Genomic DNA, 7265 nt, shown 5'->3' with positions numbered 1-7265 from the left:
AATTCCTCCCAGGTAAATACCTTTCCAGCCGGATAAACGGCTACAATATTGTCCCACCATGATGCGGCAGGTCCACACAGCAGATGGGTAGCGTAACGGACCTTCTCTTGATCGTTACATCCAACAGTATTGAGCTTTCGCTCATTATCCATAAGCCAATCTTCCGCGTCCATTGGCTCGGGCGCGTATGCGAAAGATATAGGCTTGGTATTTTGAAAGTCTGCTAATGTGACTCCCGGGTTGTTGACTGCCAAAACCCACCGGCGGGCAGCGGCCTGTCAACACTAGTAGAGCCGGGAAGAGCCTAGAGCTGCGGCTGGCTGAGACCCCTCCGAGCGACGGCCCGCAATGCTCTTCTGGTCACACGCGGCGATGCGAAGTGCAAGGGCGTGCCACCTGACCTATACCTGGTCAGGAAGGTGATGGGGATGCCTCGCTTAGTTCCTGCATGGCATACACGTAAACATTAAATACGAGCCTCGATCGGCTCTCAGGTTATCCTGTGAATCGGCTCAAAGAGCCGATCCACCCATGATTCGTACGGGGTGCACGAATACTTGGTGATCCTGCTTGATCAAGATATAGCTAATGAGATCTACGACGATTTAGGGTTTTCACCGCATAATCGGATCATCCTACTCCAGGTTGGGCCTCGCGGCCACGCACGGTGCTCATAAGCCGATCCTAAACAAGGCCTAAAAACCAACATGACGTTGATCCTCGGAACATCCTGTTTAGGACTTGCGAACGCCACCCTACGTGCCGCTGGATCCTCCCCCCCTTTGTAAGGCCTAACTATTGCAGATATTAAACTAATCCTTGTAGAACAAGGAGCAATCGTAACGGATCAGATCTACTAGATGATGAACAAGCAGGGTGCCGCCCCCACACCTGAGATAGGCGTGAGGGCGGCTAGACATGCAAGGGTTGCACTACGTAAGCATGTTATACGAAGAACTATGCTAACCCTAACACATCTATGATAACTACGTTGCTCGCCATCAAAGACGCTTCAGTACGAGCAACGCATGAACAACGTGGAGCTTGTGCTGCCTAGATCGCAAGATGCGATCTAGGCAGCATGTCGCTTACCTGATTGAAACCCTCGAGATGAAGGAGTTGGCGATGCGCCGAGATTGGTTTGTTTTGGGTTGAACGTGAGTTGTTGTTTTTTCCATAAACCCTAGATACATATTTATAGTCCAGGGGACTTTCTAATTCGGACGTGCACCTAACCGTGCACGAGTAAAACTCTAACTTTCAATCTAAGATGCGATCTACTATATTACAGATACATGGGCAATTCAGCCCAACTTCGTGTATAAGGCCAATTCTTGTTCTTCCTTCCATGTATATCTTCAAGTCTATCTCAATCGTGGCCCACCTCTGACTCGGTCAAATTCTGGTGATAACACATGCCCCCCTGGTTTTGGAATTGGTAATTCCAAAATCACTCCTTCGTCGGGTCATGTCGTGCGTAACCGTTGCGATATCCTTCATCATGATGTCCTGCCTTCTCAACTTCTCCGCGTGATCTGGCAGTTTTTTTCTTTAGGCACCACTTCCTCTAAACTGCTGTGGCATTGAATTTCCACTATATCCCCTTTTATTTAACCGCCATGAACAGTTCTCCTCTGCATCTCCTCCGCATTAGCACTCCAAAAGCCCTCCTGCCACCATGTCTTCTTCCTCCTCTGCTCCATCGGATCCTTCCAGCCAGTCCTCCACATCCCGTGAGCCGACGCCAGAGTACAACCCGGCAGAGGTCCACGCGGCGAACACCCGCCGCGCCATTGCGGCCGGGGAGGAGTCAGACCACAACTTCTCCATCTGGTCCGAGGACGACCAATCCTCGACGGACGGGGAGAGCGACCTCCGCTTCCTCGCCGTTGGGGAAACGGAGGAGGAGAGTGACGGCGACAGCTTCTCCTGCGACTTCACCTCTTCCGGGGAGGAGGAGCAGGAAGAGGAGGAGGACGACGACGACGAGAGCTCCTCCGACGAGCCGCCGGCCAAGCGGTTCTGCCCTTGGCCGGGCAATCTTAGCGACTTCGATAGCGACGAGGACGACGCTGACGAAGAAGATGAAGACAACGAGGGCCCGGTCGGCGGCCATTGGAGCGACGACGAGCCCGCCGGGAGCAGCGCCGATAGTGGCGACGACGGCGACGACGAGGGCAGTGACGGCCCATAGATAGGGCCTCTAGAATAGGGCCAGTAGTAGTAGATGGGGCAATGGATCCCCTAGTATTTCCCTTTTGAGAGCAATTAGCTCTTTATGTAAGAAATCTCATCTAATCAATGAAGAACTTTTCCCCAATTTTGATTTTGCCGATTCCTTCTGAGTTTAATTGAGCCGATTCCCTCTTCTACTGACCTTGCCGATTCGTCCCCTTTGCCAATGCGTAATGAGCCGATCGCACCGCATCGGTCCTTTGAAATTCACCCTTCTCTTCTTCAGCTGATGATTTTCTAAATCTGGTAGAAAATGCAGGATTTTCAGGAAAACCTTTAAACTTTTCCAACCAAACCCAATAATCCTTTTCAGTACCCATCATTGTGAAGAAGGTTGCAATGAAGGATCAGCCGATGGTATCCCCATCGGTTCTTTAAACAAAGTATCCACTAGGCCTGCTGCCCCCCGAGCCTTACTCGAGCCTGCTGCCCCCCGAGCCTCACTAGAGGCGAGAATGTCAGAGAGAATGCGCCACAGCCGATCCTCTTTCTTCCTCCAACAGCCGATAATCTTCCGTTGCAGCTAAACTAGCCCCAAAGATTGGAAATCCTTGACAAAAAAGGTTCAGGAACCCGGATCGGCTCGAAGCAGCTGAAGAAGTTTCCATTGTTATACTCCCTCGAGGCAACAGAAGGCACCACCGTTGGTCTGGATTTGGTGGAGACTCGATAAACGTTGCATAATTCCACTAAAGTCGATGGCTGCGCATCGGCTGCCTCTCAATTCTAAAGTCGATGCCCTTGCATCGGCTGTAAAAAAAATTTTTTTTTACTGGCCGATTACAGCCACTGGGAACTTTTCGCCGCTCAACTCCTCCAGCATGTATGCATTACCCTTCAAGGCCTGGACAACTTTGTACGGACCGTGCCAATTAGGAGACCATTTGCCATATGCCTTATCCCTGGTTCCCAATGGCAACACAGCTTCCCACACAAGATCAACTAGCTTTTTTACTGGCCAATTTTTTCCTATCGGCCCCCAGTATTTCATTGCACACATGTACCCCTGCATCTGGTTCCCCTGTTTAGGTGCCCCCCCCGAGCCGAAGCTGTCAAAGAATGGCAGATATCGGCTCTGTAATTCGCACGTCGGCTCCTGATAGGGTCGAGGGTGAACACAAGCAGAACATGTGGTGAGGATAATTTTGGCCGATTGCTGGGATCGGCCTCCATAATGATTGGAGCGCTGACTGAAGGTTTTGTAATGTCCCTTCATAGACCTTTGGGGCCGATCACAAGGATCAGCCTCGCCAAGTTGCACATCGCTTCGCTTCAACTACATGGTCAGGCCAGTGGATAAAACCAGCTTAACCCTTCCCTTTGTCACATCGATGCGCTCGCAGTCGTCCAAGTTGATGCCTGAAAGGGGTTCTTGGCCTGCTGCTTCCCATGCGTTCATGCCAGCCATTGAAATTTCGGCTGAGTCATCGGCCTGGACGACCTCTACCTCATCTCCATCCCACTGTATTATGCCTTGGTGCATCGTGGAGGGAATACAGCAGTTGGCGTGGATCCAATCTCTTCCCAGCAGCACAGCATAACTGCTCGTGCTATCAACGATGAAGAACGTTGTAGGGATAGTTTTCCTTCCTACGGTCAGATCCACGTTCAGAACTCCTTGTGCCTCAGACGCTTGGCCGTTGAAATCGCTCAATGTCACGTTGGTCTTGATTAAATCCGAGCTAGAGCGTCCCAGCCGACGTAGCATAGAGTACGGCATGATGTTAACTGCCGCTCCGGTGTCCACCAGCATCTTATTTACAGGCCTCCCATCGATATATCCTCGCAAGTATAGGGCCTTCAGATGCCTGTAGCTCTTATCTCGTGGCTTCTCAAAGATAACCGGCCGTGGGCCGCAGTCAAGTTGTGCCACGGATGTCTCCTCTAACCCTGGAGCACTGAACTCTGAAGGGAGGATGAACACCATGTTCGTGCCAGCCGATGTTCCATTATCGGCTTTCTTTTGCTTGGGACGCCACTCCATTCTCCGTGGACGACCCTCTTCATTCAGGGCTCGCTGAACCTTTGCAGCCAGATCCGGCCGTGCCTTCCTTAGCGTATGCAGGTATAACCTTTCGGCTTTCTCCAGGCCGCGTAACCGCTGAACCCTGCGTTTTTGTGAACGGCTGAGTCCGTCAGGGCACCACCTTGGACGGTGGTACCTGTCTTCTTCTTCTTCTTCTAGTCCCTCGTCTTCGGAATCCTCAAGATCTGCCCAACGAGTTGACTCAGCGCGTTTGCTTTGTGGCGGGAGAGGCCCTAAGCGCTCGAACACAGACACGTTGGCTGCCTCCTTCTTCTTCTTGTTGCATTCTGGGCAATTGCCGATTGTGGGCAATCGGCTCATTCCTGAATCCCAGCAGTGTCTGAAGAAAGGGCAGTCCCAGTGTCTGGCGTTGTCATCTTGCTCCCTTGACTTGTCCGTGGCACGGCGCTCGTGCTCCTCCTCATCGCGATCATGCCGACGATGTCTTCTGGCTTCTCTAGCCAGACGATCTCCTTCATCATCATAGTTGGACCGTCGGCGTTGGTCATACTGACTCACATATTTGTTGAGGAGGTGATCAGAGAGAGGTCGTTGATATCTTATGTTCTTCACTTCTCCCTCTGTGACGTAGCGCTTGCCATCATGATGGAGCCGATCGCGTGGAGCGGCCTCCTCTGTATCCTTGCTACGAGAGCAGCTGCCCTTATCTCCATCTTTGCCAGAGTGGTTCCCAGGTCCTACCATGTTGATGCTGAACGTGGGACCTAGCTGGCAACCCTCAGGGTAGGTGACTTCCACCATGTTAACGGCGGGGAAGGGTTGGGTGTCGACCTTCATGGCGTACTGGTTGAAAATTAGACGCCCCTTCTCTATCGCCGCTTGGATGTGCTGACGCCACACCCTGCAGTCGTTGGTGGCATGGGAGAGCGAGTTGTGGAATTTGCAGTATGGCTTTCCGTTCAGCTCTTGCGCCGTGGGGAACTTGAGACCTTCAGGAATCGTCAACTGTTTCTCCTTGAGCAGGAGGTCGAAGATTTGTTCAGTCTTGGTCACGTCAAAATCAAATCCCCTGGGCGGCCCTGGTGGCTTTACCCATTTGCAGGACACAGGGGTTCCTCCCCGAGTCCATTCAGCCACTGCTACTTCTTGGTCTCCCGCAGGCACTTCACCTTCCTCTGTATCGACCATGACTACTGCACGCTTGAACTTGTCTTGGTACAGGTCCAGGTGGCGCTGTTCATATGCTGATAGTTTCTGAACCATGTGCGCCAGCGAGGGATAATCTGCTTGGGAGGCCATGTCCTTGAGCTGTGTTGCAAGGCCAGCTACTGCCAACTCGACTGCTTCCTTTTCAGTTATACGAACCGAATAACATCGGTTCCTAAGATTCCTGAAGCGCTGGATGTATTCTGTCACCGTTTCTCCGCGCTTCTGACGTAGTTGTGCTAGATCGGCAATACTAGACTCGGAAGCTCCTGAATGGTATTGCATATGGAACTGTTCTTCCAATTGCTTCCAAGACTGGATGGAGTTTGCTGGCAAAGAGGTGTACCATCCAAAAGCCGATCCTGTGAGGGACTGTGAAAAGAGCCTCACGCGTAGCTGATCCGACACTGAAGCCGGTCCTAGTTGCACCAAATATCGGCCGATGTGCTCGATGGAGCTGGAGCCATCTGATCCACTGAATTTGGAGAAGTCAGGGAGCCGATATTTAGGTGGTAGCGGGATCATCTCGTACTCGTCGGGGTACGGCTTGGAATAGCCGATTGCCCTTCTTTTCGGCACCATGCCGAACTGGTCTCTCAGTATGGTACTGATCTGATCCGTCGTGGCCGGCTGCAGAAGTTGCACTCTGAAGATTCGCCGGGGTGGCGTACTTAGCCAGCCATGCTTGCTTTTCCAGCTCTGAGCCAACTGCAGGAGCTGGGCTCGGGAGTTTCGTCGGGGTGGCGTACTTAGTTAGCCACGTCTGCTTTTCAAGCTCTGTCGCTGACGTTTCTCCTGTTTTCGCCGGAGTCCCTGATGTTGTGGCCTGGTTTGAGAGTGCCCAGTTGCCACAATCTGGCACATACGTGCACGCGTATCCTTGAGGGATCTCCTTAGGCGCCTCGGTCAAGAACTGGTAGTCACTAGGATCACCACCAATCTTGTAGACGACGAATGCCGGTGTAGCCGGCACTTCAGGTGGTGCTGCCAACGCATATGGCAGCGGTGGACGGGACTGGAGCGGCAACTCCCCTTGATGCGTCCCGAGAGCTGGTCCTGACGGCGAGTACTGGTGGCTCATAATCTCCTGGATCACGCGCAGAGCGAGACGCTCCAACACGTTGACCAAGTTTTCAGAGTGGCGGTGTAGTGAGTGAGCCACCAAGTAGTTGATCTCCTGCCGTAGGCCCCTGGTGCGTTCCTCCGACGGGGCAGAGAGATCTATCCCATCGAGTGCACCTTGCGGTGAGAATCCCTTCCATCTGATGCCATGGGAACGGGTTCTCTGGAAAGAGCCGATGAGGTCGGCTTCGAGGGTGACCTTGATCTCGTCATATTTCTTCTTGAGCTCGGCAGCAGCTCCTCGTAGGTGATCGGCGTGCCGTCCGCCGCCATCTCGGATGTAGATGGCGATGTGGTTGATGTAGACGATTGTCCCACCGGCGTGCTGTAATGTGTTGACTGCCAAAACCCACCGGCGGGCAGCGGCCTGTCAACACTAGTAGAGCCGGGAAGAGCCTAGAGCTGCGGCTGGCTGAGACCCCTCCGAGCGACGGCCCGCAATGCTCTTCTGGTCACACGCGGCGATGCGAAGTGCAAGGGCGTGCCACCTGACCTATACCTGGTCAGGAAGGTGATGGGGATGCCTCGCTTAGTTCCTGCATGGCATACACGTAAACATTAAATACGAGCCTCGATCGGCTCTCAGGTTATCCTGTGAATCGGCTCAAAGAGCCGATCCACCCATGATTCGTATGGGGTGCACGAATACTTGGTGATCCTGCTTGATCAAGATATAGCTAATGAGATCTACGACGATTTAGGGTTTTCACCGCAT

This window comes from Lolium perenne, chromosome 1 (assembly GCF_019359855.2).
Source record: "Lolium perenne isolate Kyuss_39 chromosome 1, Kyuss_2.0, whole genome shotgun sequence".
Lineage (NCBI taxonomy): Eukaryota > Viridiplantae > Streptophyta > Magnoliopsida > Poales > Poaceae > Lolium > Lolium perenne.
This window is presented reverse-complemented; position numbering follows the sequence as displayed.